The sequence below is a fragment of the Sus scrofa genome, chromosome 13 (assembly GCF_054392235.1).
Source record: "Sus scrofa isolate SSC_HxYL_T2T_F1_AM1 chromosome 13, Sscrofa_HxYL_maternal_Yorkshire_Landrace_v2.0, whole genome shotgun sequence".
NCBI classification, from domain to species: Eukaryota; Metazoa; Chordata; class Mammalia; order Artiodactyla; family Suidae; genus Sus; species Sus scrofa.
This window is the reverse complement of record NC_139395.1, coordinates 206625323-206640310: the sequence shown is the minus strand read 5'-3', so window position 1 is coordinate 206640310 and position 14988 is coordinate 206625323.

Below are 14988 nucleotides of genomic sequence, written 5' to 3'. Positions count from 1 at the left end.
GACAATCAAATGGGGGTAAAACTAATGCTAGTCTGCATTATGGCTGACATCCTATGTTTTTTCTTTCTTCCTTTCCTTTTTTTTTTTTTTTTTTTTTGCTTTTTAGGGTTGCACCCAGCATATTGAAGTTCCCAGGCTAGGGGTCAAATCAGAGCTGTAGCTGCTGGCCTACACCACAGCCACAACAACACTAGAGCCAAGCCACATGTGCAACCTATACCACAACTCACCACAAGACTGGATCCTTAATCCACCGAATGTGGCCAGGGATCAAACTAGTGTCTTCATGGACACTAGTTGGGTTCATTTCCACTGAGCAACGGGAACTCCTTTTGTCCCTTTCTTGTTCACTTGTAATAGAAGTTCACGTCTAGTGATCACCCTTGTGCCAATTCAACTTCTTTTTCTAGTAGTTTAAGAGAATGTTTATGTCTTGCTCCTTGAGTTTTGTTGCAACTCTTTTGTCCCCTGTGTGAACTCCATGTCTACAGTGGCTGGTGAGTTGATGTTATAATTCCTTTCCCAATGTCACTTGTCCTCTGAACTATCTTTCTTAGTGTTACTCTGCTCACCAAATTTAAAATAGCAAACAAAAAGCAGCCATCTTCTCCCAACTTCTAATGTGAAAATCTGTATACCCTTTTATTTCTCTTGTTCCATCCGTTTTGATAGTCTTACATGGACTACTTGATAATGCTGGTTCTAAAAGTTCTCTGTAATCAGAAATTAATAGTGAACTTAAAGTGAACTTGAATTTCTGACTCTTCCATCTCCTGTGGACTTGGTGGTTTTATTTATTTCACGTAACTCTAGCTATTAGTGTCATGTCTGGCTCATGTCCATTGTGTAATAAGAGATTCTAAAGAGAATGTTTACTCTGTATTGTGAGTCTGATTCCATCCATACTCCCTACTACTCTTGGATGACTTTTAAATCCAATCCTTACTCAATCCCATTCAGACCTAAACTTTATCAAATTCTGACCATTTTCTCTCTGCACCTCAGTGTCAATGCCCTTGACCAGGGGTTCCAAAGAACAAAAAGCTTTAAGAATGGCAACTGATTTGCATTTCTCTAATAATCAGTGATGTTGAGTATTTTTTCATGTGCTTGTTGGCCATTTGTGTATCTTCTTTGGAGAAATGTCTATTCAGATCTTTTCCCGGTTTTCAATTGGGTTGTTGGTTTTTTTGCTGTTGAGTTGTATAAGTTGTTTGTATATTTTAGAGATTAAGCCCTTGTCATATGTAATTGGGTCACCATGCTGTACAGTAGAAAAAAAAAATAATGTGTTGGGGAAATAAAAAAAAAAAAAAAGAACGGCAGCTGATTTGTAGACATAATAGGTACAATTTTAATTTCCTTCTTCTCACTACATTAGCATTCTTATCCAGTTTATAGAGTTTGACATTACCTAGGATTGATATAAACATCCATTCTATGATACATTATGCATGTGTTCTGCATATCAGAAGCATCTACAAAAATGTGTCTAGATCTGTTTAATCTTGCAGTAGAAGGTAGTCATAATGAGGATTACCTGTATATTTACATTTATAAATGTAGCCAAAAGACTTGAAGTAATGAGTATTTAATATAAATACGGTATAAAAATTTCATGCCAGTGTTATCTTAGAGTTTTAATAAAGCAAAAATATTCATCTCCTTTTAAAGAAGTTGTGTACATTGGATCAATGTCAACCCTCATGTCTTTCACAACACAACTTCATCCATCATTAACCAACAAGAGATTTAGACTTAGACTCCTGGTTGTAGAGACTATTCAGAAACCACTAGTGGATCAAGTTAGCAAATGTAGACACTTAAGACAGGTATGATGGGAGTCATGGATTCCACACTGACTCCTCCCAGACAACTGGATGATCAGAGACAGTTTGCCCACCTTTTGGTGTCTATATTCTATAATCCCTAAAAGGTGGGGCTTGGATTAAAAATCTATTAGGCCATTTACAAAGCACTAAAGTTGTAATATTTTTCATCTATTTTTTGTGGTAATATAAAGTTTACCATCTTAGTGGTATAACATGTTCACGTTGATGTAAAACAAATCTCTGGAATTTTTTATCTTATAAATCCATTAAACAATAACTTATTTTTCCCTTCCTCTGCTATTCCTTGGTAACCACCATTACCCGTTTTATCTCTATGAACTTGTCTACTTTAGATACCTTACACAAGCAGAATTATTTAGTATTTGTCTGTGTGTGACTGGCTTATTTCTTCAAGATTCATCCATGTTGCCAAGATTTCCTTCCTTTTTAAGGCTGAATAAGAGTTCTTTGCATGAATACATCACATTTTCTTTATTCATTCATTTTTTTTTATAGATACTTGAGTTGTTCCCACCCCTTTGCTATTGTGAACAGTTCTGTTATAAACACAGGTGTGTAGCTATTATTCTAAGAATCTGCTTTCAATTTTTTGAATACATAAACTGAAGTAGGATTGCTGGATCATATGATAGTTCTATTTCTAATTTTTTGAGGAAACGCCATACTGCTTTACATTGAAGTGGCACCATTTTACAATTTCAAACATAGTATAATCCTTAGCACATATTTTCTATTTATTTTAATTAACATTAAAAATTTAATAGTAGGAGTTCTCATCATGGCTCAGTGGAAACAAATCTGATAATATCCATGAGAACACAGGTTCAATCTCCAGGCTTTGCTCAGTGAGTTAAGGATCCGGTGTTGCCGTGAGCTGTGGTATAGGTCACAGATGTAGTGTGGATATGGTGGCATAGGTAAGCAGGTGCGAATCAGATTCAACCCCTAGCCTGAATATCTCCATATTCAGTGGGTGTGGCCCTAAAAAAAAAACCCCAAAATTAATAGTTAATGAGTGTGAGGTGATATCTCATAATTTTGATATGCATTTCTCTCTAAATTAGTGATATTGAACATTTTTTCAGTACTTGTTGGATGTTTTTATATTATGTTTGGAGGAATGGTTATTCAAATCCTCTGCTCATTTTTACATTGCTTTTGTTGTTGTTGTTGTTGTTGTTGAGTCATAAGTTTTTCTATATATTTGGGATTTTAACCCCTTATCAGATATATGATTAACAGATATTTTCTCCCATTCCAGAAATTGCCTTTGTTAACTGTGTCTTGTATGCACAAATGTTTTTAACTTTGATGCAGCTCTTCTTGTGTATATTTGCTTTGTTGCTTGTACTTTTGTCAAGTCCAAATAAGTCAAAGTCTATGAAGATTTTCCCCAATATTTTTTTCTTGGACTTTTAAATATTTACAACTTTTTTTTTTAAGTCAGAGAAGAATTTTCTCATTTATTGTTGGCCATGAAACTAAAGAGTGATGTAATTTGATGATGATTAGATTGTTTTATAATTTTTTTCTAGCTGGTCTTGGCTGTAACAAACCAGTCCATTGTTTTTGCTGTTCATGTAGTGAAACTATTACTGGAAATGTTGATAATTTATTTCAGAAATGGAAAAATGCTTCAGTTGAATTATATATGCTAAATTGTTGTCACGTAAAATTATTGATTATCCTTATAAGAATTTTTATGAATTTCTTCCTCTGTACTTCTGGCAAATACTCTTCCACACCTTTCTTCTTATTATTAGGTCAAGCTTTCTTTTAAGGCCCATATACATCCCCACTCATGAAGTCTTCTTCTCTTTTTCCATTCCATGTGGATCCCTTTTCTTTCTGGTTATTATATAATTATTCTTTCTTTGCTTTAGCTCTCGTTTTACTGATGGTGTTACTGTTTTGTCTGCAAGTATAGACTGTTGAATAAGGTAGAATATACTCTCGTTGAAGGAGAGCCACAGTATTTTCCTCTGAAATTTCTCTCTAAATTATTAAACATAAGAATCAAACTATTTCTAGTAGCCTGAGATTCCATTGTGCCTGTGGTAGCAGCACTATTGATAGATCAAGGTCATAGTTTCAGGGAAAGGCAAGCACAACTTGCCCATCAGGTGTAATAGCCTCTGGGCCACACCCTAATGGAAGCCATGGATAAATCAGAGCATCTGCTGTGGTAGGATCAGCGACAGATGCAAATCCAAGACCAGTGTAATTACACAAAGAGGAAATAACACAAAATGTTAACATGAGTTCTCTCTGAATTATGGGCTCATACATAACTTTAATAAATCTTTATATGAATCTTTATCTTTCAAATATTCTATAATAAACTTGTATTATTTTAATAGCTAAGGAAAATCTCAATTAAAATATAAAGGAGTAGAGGAATTATAATAGCTGACAGATTTTTACGAAAAAAAAAGGAATGCAGAATCACGTTATTTATTTCTACGCTACAGGAAATAGATGTCTTTGTTGAAGAGTGGTATGGAGATGTGTGTATGTATTGAAAGTGAAAAATGGAGTGTTGAAACTCGATATTGCTAAAATCTCGGTGACTATACTAGGAAAGACTCAGTCGCTTGAATTTCCACTTGTGTCCTCTTAAACTGCTATCCTGTGAATAAGTTTAAATCATGTAAATATCCTCCTCTAGAGTGTAAACTCTTAAAATTAAAACATAATTAACTCCTAATAGTTTTTAAATACTAAATATCTAGAGTCTAATGGAATGGATTTATTTTATTTTATAAATAATTCATTTTACAAATAATTATTGAATAGTCAGGGTTCAATCAAGGTAGAGAGAACCAGGCAGTTATTTGAGCAAAGAGAATTTAATATAAAGAATTTTTAACTACAACAGAGGATTGGAGTAATCAATAACAAGGTAATAATAACTGAAAGAACTCTATGGAATGAAGAATGAGCAGATGCGAGGGGTGCGGGGTGCTTTTTATGCCTTCTTAAAGTCAGAAAATTTAATGTGTTCGTTGACATGGCCACAAAACAAAAACACTATATTGCATAAAGAGGTAAGAAACAAAAATATGTAAACAAAGTTATGCTTAATAATTGATGTTTCAGTATTCAATCTACTTAGAAATTATCCAGGTGCCCAATAATGTAAGGCTTAATTATGCAGACTCTTCAGCACAGGTTTTCATATTGGTGTCACTTCAGTAACTTTCAGGCTGCCATGGTGATGTGCATCAGGAATTCTTGGACCTGGACTGTTCTCAGCCTCGAAGCAGATGTCCTTTATGGGAGCAGACTGCTGACCCAAGATCCACTGCAGCAAGCAAGACTGAATAAACTAATAAGGGGGATTTAATTCTTGTTATTTGTTGGTCATTGGATACTATTTTAAACCAGTCTATTATTTATAGATATTTGAGAAAGCTCTTTTTCTTCTTCATCTGTGTCTAACCCTCTATTTAGTAGACTATGTGTTTAGAAAGTGAAATGAACTATTTTTAATGATACCTGAATCCAACTGACCTACTTAGAATTCAGAAACAGATACTTTTATTGAGTCTCTCTCATTTTCATGGTAATAGAGCTCTTCACATACATTCAGTAAGATTTGTTCTCCTTTTTTACTAGGATATAACTGGCCAGATCAATTGTGCAGCCAAGCGATATAGGGTGCATTGTATTTGAGAAAGATTCTCATTTAATCACACAAGGCAAGGTCATTAACTAAGAAATAAAAAGTGATAGACTGGGAGTTTGAGGTTAGTAGATGCAAATTATTACGTTTAGAATAGACAAGCAATGTGGTCTTACTGTAGAGTACAAGGAAATATATCCAATCTCTTGGGATAGGTCATGGTGGAAGATAATACAAGAAAGGAAATGTATATATACCTATATACATATAAAACTCTGTCCCTTTTCTGTTCAGCAGAAATTGGCACAACACTGTAAATCAACTATACTTTAATTTTAAAAAAAATAAGCGATTTGTATGTGAAACCAATTCTTAGGAATTCTTACTGTGAACTGGCTTGGTTCCTGGCTTATAGAGAATCAATTATATAGCTTCTGAGGAGGCAGGAATTTCTCCTGTCAGGAATTCCTACAAAGTTAGAGATTCTACAGTGAAATGTGGCACTAGGCTTTAGTTTTTCCTTCTTTGGGGATAGAATTGTAAATAATAGAAGATAAAATCCAATCCAAGAGATTTTATGAAAGCTTTGTGAAAATAGTTAATATTGTGGCCTTAATAGTTGTCCTAGATTTGCACAGCAAGCTCAAAGAAGCCTTTATGGTTAACTAACAATCTTGCTATGGGTTCTTATAATCATATCCAATCTGATGATACTAGCCTTTTTGTGCTTATTGTGATAATCTTCAAAGATTTTTAGATTGTCAGAAAAAATATCTGAATCTTGGAAACAGGGCTACCATTTGAGTTGGAATATTTTCAATGTCATATGCAGGAAAAATCACAGAAGTTTTATCTAAGGAAATGTATTTAATTTGAATCATTATTTATTATTGGTCAACAATCCAGACTTAAAGAAGTTATATTAACTTTCATATTTTTTTCCATTGGCGATGGAAATAAATTTTATTGATGCAGCGTCAATTCAAAAGTATAAGGCCCTGCCGGATATTAAGCAGCTTTTTATTTAACCCATCAATCTTTTCCCAACAGTAACTAAATATATATAGCTTCCCAAATACTCTTTGAGTCAATCATAACATCTGATTTATTCACTTGTCATTTAATGAATTAAGTAAAATCTTCAACATATTGGCCTTTTATATTTTCCTTCAAATCATGTGTTTTTGTTTTTGTTTTTTTTCCTTTTTAGGGCCATATCTGTGGCATATGGAAATTCCCAGGCTAGGGGGTCAAATGGAAGCCTCAGCAGCTGGTCCACACCAAGGCCACAGCAATATCAGATCCAAGCCATGTCAATGACCTACACCACAGCTTGTGGCAACACCATATCCTTAACCCACTGAGTGAGGCCAGGGATGGAACTTGCATCCTCATGAATACTATTTGGGTTCCTAGCCCGCTGAGTCGCAATGGGAACTCCTGAAAGTCATGTGTTTTAATTTTATTTTTTCTTTTTAGGGCCACACCTGTGGCACATGGAACTTCCTAGGCTAGGGTTTGAATAGGAGCTGCAGTAGCTAGCCTACACCACAGCCTCAGCAATGCCAGATCCAAGCCATGTCTCTGACTTATTCCACAGCTCATATCAATGCCAGATTCTTAACCCACTGAGCGAAACTGGGAATCAAACCTGCATCCTCACAGACACTATGTCAGGTTCTTAACTTCCTGCTGAATCACAATAGGAACTCCACTATTTTATATTCCTAACACAATATATTATATATAAAGATATCTTGATGGCATATTTCTTATTTTAATTATCATTGGTTTAATCCGTTTTGTTTTTTTTTTTTTTCTTTAGGACCACACTGGCAGCATATGGAGGTTCCTATGGCTAGGGATCCAATTGGAGCTGTAGCCACCGGCCTACGACACAGCCATAGCAACACAGGATCTGAGATGTGTCTATGACCTACACCACAGCTCACAGCAACACCAGATCCTTAACCCACTGAGCATGGCCAGGGATCGAACACACGTCCTCATGGATGATAGTCAGGTTCACTAACTGTTGAACCATGATGGGAACTCTGGTATTAATTTTTAAACCAATACATTTAAAATGTTTTATTTTCTTTGCAATTTTAAGCCATTTCATTATTTTTTTAAAAAAGAACAAAATGTTTTCAGTCATTTCCAAATATTCCATTAAGTCTTCAGCTAATTGGTTAAATACTATTAAAAATAATCCCATTTGAGGGAGTTCCCATCATGGTGCAGTGGAAACGAATATGACTAGAAACCATGAAGTTTCAGGTTTGATCCCTGGCCTCACTCAGGGGGTTAAGGATCCGGGGTCACAGACACAGCTCGGATCTGGCATTGCTGTGGGTCTGGCATAGGCCAGCAGCAGCAGCTCTGATTAGACCCCCTAGCCTGGGAACCTCCATATGTGGCTGGTGAGGCCCCAAAAGGACAAAAGACAAAAAAAAAAATCCCATTTGAAAGTCAATCAATTTTAGTAAGAATTTCAAATTACCTTCATTCATTCAATATTACTAATCTTTTCAAGAATTTCAAATACTTCACATTGACTTTGTATACTTATAAATCCAAAAAGCAAAATCTTTTGAAACATTTAATCACATATATTAATAATTCCAACTTACAAATATAGTTAATCAAGTTATCTTATTTGTAAATAACACAATGTCCTAAACCATAGAGCATACATAAAACTCAAATGACTGCAAAGTGTATTCTTCTTATAAAAAACAACATATCCAAAATTATCAATCACATATTCACTTCTTCATTTTGAGATTAGTAATTTACACAACCAAAAGAATGTGAATGACCATGTCTGATTGGCTCTAGGACATCTGCTTACAAATTTGGAGGCTTGAGACCCATACTAGGAGTTTGGACAATCCTACCAGGACATTCAAGCTGCTAGTGAACAAGATGCTAGTGAACAAGATGGTCTTATGATCGGTCTCTGCCTGCTCACCCAGTGCTTCTCTCCTCCAATAACAAACTTCATGCCTTTACTGCCTGATAGTGATAATGGAATTTTCTATTTAATTTTATATTCATATTCATCTTATCATGTATTATTTCATCAAAACTTTATTGCCTTGGTTAAATGTCCACAGCTGGCTAAAATCTTGTTCTAGTAAGCCTTCAAATGATAATTTCCATCTCAGTTAATGAAGGTTTGTAGCAAGGTCTTTTGTGAATATCAGTTTATTTGTCACATAGGTGGCACACAACAACATTTCTGATATAACCATATATTCAATATTTTTGAAAGTTGGAGTTCTCTGGTGGCTCAGTGGATTAAGGATCTGCTGTTGTCACTGCTGTGGTTCAGGCCACTGTCGTGGTGTGGGTTTTATCCCTGGCCTAGGAACTTCTGCATGCCAAGGGCATAGCCAAAAAATTATGAAAATTAATAGACTAGATAATATTCTTACAGAAACAAAATATGACATAACATTATTTTAATAACTAAAGAGAGCTAGAAACTTCCCTAATCATATGGTCATTTCAGTAATCTATATAAGAAATAAAGTCATGGTCTTACGATAGAAATAGAATGGAAGAGAAAAATATAAAATCTCTTATTAATGTAGATATGGTAAAATTAGCAATTAATTAGATATTTGAAAGTCTTGTTTCCCTGGACATAGTTTGGGCTATGTTATCTCTATGATCCCTTGAGCTTTATAAAATTTTGTGTTCCAAGGTGAGAGAGAATTTAAGTGCCTAAGGCTTCAAATGTTGGGGGAAAAAAAAACCAAAAAACCAAAAAACAAAATAATGGGATGGAGGAAAGAAAGAAGTAGAAATGCTTAAAGTAATTTGGGAGTCTTCTTAGTTATGTTGGGCCATCTAAGTAGGAAGTCCTGTTAAAGAGTTGGACTTACAGGATTGAATTTTTGGCAAGATATTAGTTTTGGAGATATGCTGCTTTTCATTTTTCTAGTTATATTTTTCAATGGTGAGTTTCTCTATAATAAAATTATAAGCCATGAGCACAGATCTCATTAGATTTTATTTAAAATGGAGATCACATAAAGCAGTGCTGGGCACACATAGAGTTGAAATGAATTACAAGGGGCTCATGTGCATCCCATCATGGAGTGTTTGAGTTTGAAAACTGGCAGAAATAACAATTGGTCTTGAGTGGCTTGAGCTTTGGTTTATTGCGGAAACAGGAAACAAGCTTTGCACAAGGGATATGAGTAAAGAATGAGTATGAATAAAGCCATTAATGGGCAATGCCATGAAAATGAGGGAGAAACCATCTTATCATTCAAGAAAAAATCCCAGCTGCTTCACAATTACATACTTGAGACTCCTAAGTTGCATTGTGACACTAACCATGACCTTCAAAGGGCCATATGGAAATAAGAATTTCTGGGAATTCCCACTGTGGTGCAACAAGATTGGTGGTGTCTCTGCAGCACTGGGACAAAAGTTCAATCCCCAGTCTGGAACAGTGGGTTAAGGATCCAGCATTGCAGCAGCTGCAGCATAGGTTGCAAACTGCAACTTGGATCTGATCCCTGGCCCAGGAACTATGTATGCCATGTGGTGGCCAGAAAAGAAAAAAAATTTGGTATTTATGCAGTGATTTGTCGAAACATCTTTATAAGTAAATATACTTGAGAATATGATTAAGAACTTCCTTCTGAAATCAGATTGATTGAATTTGGAACTTGGGTCTACCATTTGCCTGCCTAAAGACTGTGGGCAAATTACTAATCTCTGGGGCTTAATTCCTCTAATGAATAATGAGATAATAATAGTACTTCTCTCAAAGTGTTGCTGGAAGAATAAAACCAGCTAACATTTGAAAAATGAAGTCTCCAAGAAATATTCGTTACTATAACTTACAATGCAATTGATTATTACCATATATAACCCAGAGGAATAAACTGCATCCATTCCACACACAGGGAACTGAAAATGGTGTCATGTAGCTATAAAGGCAAAAGGCAGAGCTAGAAAAACTCAGATGATTTCGTCCTCATAACCTCCATTATCTGTTTATCAACATTTTCCCATGGGTTTCTGTTGAAACTCATTCATCTCCAAGGAAATCAATAGTCAAAAGATAAATGAAAATCAAGAATAATTTAACTGTGAAGTTAATAATTGTACCATCATAAAATTTTCAAATTTATAGTTTGGAATAAAACACTTTACTCAAAAAGTGATTTAACTGATCTGGATTCTTAAGTGTTATGTGGAATATAATATTCTGTTATATTTTCAAAGCCTTAGCGTTCCAAGGCCAAAATCTAAGTCAGTGTAAGAGATGACTTATGTATGCCTCTTATTGGTACATGATAATGCAGGAGGTGAGTTAAGAGGAGTGGGCAACTGCTTCAATTTAGGAGAAACAAGGATGACATTTGAATTAGGTTTTGAAGATTGAATAAACATAAAGGAGCAGGGAGAGGAAACAGCATGATCACATGCTGGCTGCATACAGGGAGAATACAGAAATATAATGAAGAGTTATAGAAGAAGAGAAAGGACAGAATAGGCAGAAAAAGAAGATGGTAAAGAGTAATGTATGGAACTTAATGAAACAAGAAGAGAAGCCCAAAGGAAGCCCAAAGGGGGGAAATATTTCTTAGAGTATTAGTCAAGAGGGAAGAAGTGGGATGGGCGAGGAGTTTGGGGGTGGTAGATATAAGATATTACACTTGGAATGGATAATCAGTGTGGTACTACTGTACAGCATATGGAACTATGTTCAGTCTCTTGGGGTAAAACATCAGGGAAGATGGTGTGAGAAAAAGACTGGGTTATTGTGCTCTGCAGCAGACATCGAAACAACATTGTAAATCAACTATACTCTAATAAATTTTCTTTAAAAATCTATCTATCTATCTATCTATCTATCTGTATTTGCTTTTTAGGGCCATACCTGTGACATATGGAGTTTCCCAGGTTAGCGGTCCAATTGGAGCTACAGCTGCCAGCCTAAACCACAACCACAGTAACATTAGATCCATGCTGTGTCTTCGACCTACTTCATAGCTCATGGCAATGCGGATCCTTAACCCACTGAGCAAAGCCAGGGATCAAACCCTCAACCTCATGGCTCCTAGTCAGATTCACTTCCACTGTGCCATGACAGGAACTTCTAGAAAGTATAATTTTTAGATGATAAATTACCATTACATTTGATGGAGTAGACATCAAATGAAATTGCCTCGAATAGATCGTTAGCTAATGGGAACTACTAAATTCTACAACTTCTATTATATCTTGTTTTATCCTCCTTGAATGGGACAGACATTGTAGTTTGCTCAAGGAAATATTTTCATTAACTATAAAGATATTGGCCAGAGTAATGATGAGCCTTTGAAGTTTTTACATTCCCATCCTCCACAGACAATATACAATGGGCTGGATCAAGGTTTTTCCTGCTCTTAACAAGACCCCCTTTGGATATTGCTATCTTTATGTAATGCATCAGTGATGCAGTATAAACAAAGGGTGGGCAGATAATCACTGTCCCTTCTGGAAATAACATACCTAGATCTTGAACACATATTTTATTTTGCTTAGCTGAGGGAAAAAGAATGGGAAAAACATAAAGAGTGGGAGCATGAAATCAAAGTCATAAATGATTTGACTTTGTGTTGGACTAATTGCCTTGAATGAAAGTTACAGAGAGTCTTGACTAAACTGGACTAACAATACATTAAGGGAACTTATTATCTAATATAATCCCCAGATACAAAGAGGGTCTAGTGAGGGTAGGTGAAAGACACAACTTCATTTCTCTCTAGTCCTCTTGGCTTTTTCTCCTCCATGTGTGGTCTTTACTTTTAGGATGGTATCCCTGTGGCTCCCGCTGTCCCCAGTCTGAATTATAAATATTCAATAGCCAGAGGTAGACAAGGGAATGCCCTTTCTTACCAGCGAGGAAACCTTACCTAAAAAGATTCAGCTTACATATGCTCATATTTTACTGGTAAGATTTAGCAAGGGAAATCTGACTACATGATTGGCTTATCCGAATTAGAATTTCATCTGCACCTTTCCTCCATAATTTAAAGCAGCTTACTATGTATAAATAGAAACTTAGGAGATAGAAACTAGGAAATATTTGCTAAACTATGACCATGGCACCAGGACCACCTGAAGAAAGATTTCCCCAGCCTCTCAGACAAGGTAGGTCTGGTGGTTTTGGCAAAATTCTGGCCATTCATGATAAAATAAGTGGTATGAGTAATTATGGGAGGTTTTCCTAAAGGGAGTGATTAGACCTTTTCCTGTTCTTTCCCATCTTTCTGTTGGAGGAGGTGACATAATGGATAGAGTTGGAGCAATTCTATTTGACCATGAGGTAGAAGTTTTGTGCTTAAGATTGCAAAGAAAATAGTAAATGTTTCCTGCTTCCCTATTAATGTGCAATGTCTGTACAAGCTATGGACAGACTGTGTTTACATAAAAGAAACATAAAATTCTCTGTCACTATTATTTCACATTATTTGGGGCTTGCTGTCTTTGATATCCAAACCTAATATTAATTAACATCTGTGAATATTTTGAGGAGAAGCCAGGAAGTAAATGATCAGCTTCTACATGGAAAAAACAAACCTTTAGAATGTCCTTGAAACTCAGTTTAAATTTTTATTCACTATATATAAACTGCACCATTTGGGGTTACTTAATTCATTGTGAAAGTTAATGAAACAAATCTTATGGGAAAAAAGTATTATCTTGAATGCTGCTCATTCTAAAAATCAGTGATACAGCGTAAAACATTTCAAATTATCTTTTTAGAGGATCATATTTTAAGTTGTGGGAAATAGCTGCTGTTTCTTATGAATAAAAATGTTCTAATCTCAAAAAATGTACATTGCACAAGCAAACTCTTTCTGGTAATTTTAATCATAATGTGCCTTTTCCCTGAATAGGCCTAGTGTTGATTCTGGTTCTGGTTTCAACATAGTTTGCTTATGACTTAGAGCAAGCTACATAGGTATTTTTTAATGTTAAAGTATAAGCTAATCAGTGTTTTAATATTATATTAATAACTATTGATTTTATTCTATTGGCAATGATATAAACTTAGTGAATTCTTATTCCCTCAAAAATTTCAGATTTATTTCAAAGTAAATTTTAATTTTTCTTTATCATTCTTACATAAGAGAACACTTATTATGCGATAATATATTCCAAGTATTTGTGGTATGAGGGGAGGCAATTGCCCAGTACTTGGTGCTATACATATGGATTTGATGGAAATAATTCCTTCTTCATAAAATATCTCCTAAAATTAAGAATATACATATATAACATTTATGTTAATTACTCAAACGTCTTCAGAGGAAAGAAGTGAACTTAATATCTGCATTCAAATTTATTGGATCCCAAAGTCTTTTCATTTCTGTCCTGTGGGGTTCTACATGTTCTCCTCTTCCACCCTCTGTGTGCCTTTGGAAACTGGCATTTGTGAAAGTGAATCTTAGGTTCCCTTGTTCTTTGACACCTGATTGGGTTCAGCTAGTGAGAGTTACCAGCAGATGATAAGGACTTGACTTCTATATGTAACTAGTTTAACGTGGATAACTTTTTTTTTTTTTTCCTTTTTAGGACTGTACCTGCAGCATATGGAGGTTTCCAGGCTAACAGTTGAATCAGAGCTACAGCTGCTGGCCTACACCACAGCGACAGTAAAGCAGGATCTGAGCCATGTCTGCAAACTACACCACAGCTCACAGCAACAGTGGATCTTTAACCCACTGAGAGAGGCCAGAGATTGAACCTGCAACCTCATGGTTACTGGTTGGATTGGTTTCTGCTGTGCCACAATGGGAACTCCTGTGTCTTCTTTATTTATTTATGTATTTATTTATTTATTTTCTTTGGATAACTTTTTTTTTTAGGATATGGAAAACTGCAAGGACTGGAGCAGACTGTAGAGGGAAAGAAAGAATTAGGGTGTATTTGTCCTTGAGTTGACACTGGATGCAGGTTATGTATTTTTATATCCAAAGTTATCAGGGAGATTCCATCATTTAACACACTGGTAAATAATGGTATGCTCATCTTTTTAATGATAGAATGATATAATTTAAAAAAAAAGTGAACCTGCTTTAACGGGGCCTTAATTCTAGTGTGGAAGTTGTAGAGCAGATTTTAATAAACTCTAGTAAATATGATTGCAAATTAGGATAAATGCTTTGAAGAAAACCTATGAATATAATGAGCATTTAAAGCATAAGGATTTGATTTAGAAGAAGGGTGTCCAGGAAACATTCCTTAGAAAATGTCATTTATCTTAAAGTCACAAAAAAATGAGCAACATTGCTTAACAGAGATAGGAGAGGACTCTATCAAGAGAGCAAGTCAAAAAACAACAGAGATGAAGAGAAATACTATAGTAGGTACTGGGGTTAAAGACAAATAAAAAAGGGTCATGTAGATTTATTTTGGTAGGTGAATGTGGAGAAAGTAGGAGTTCATCATTATACAACGAAAGTTGGATACACAGGCCTAGGGAGACACAAA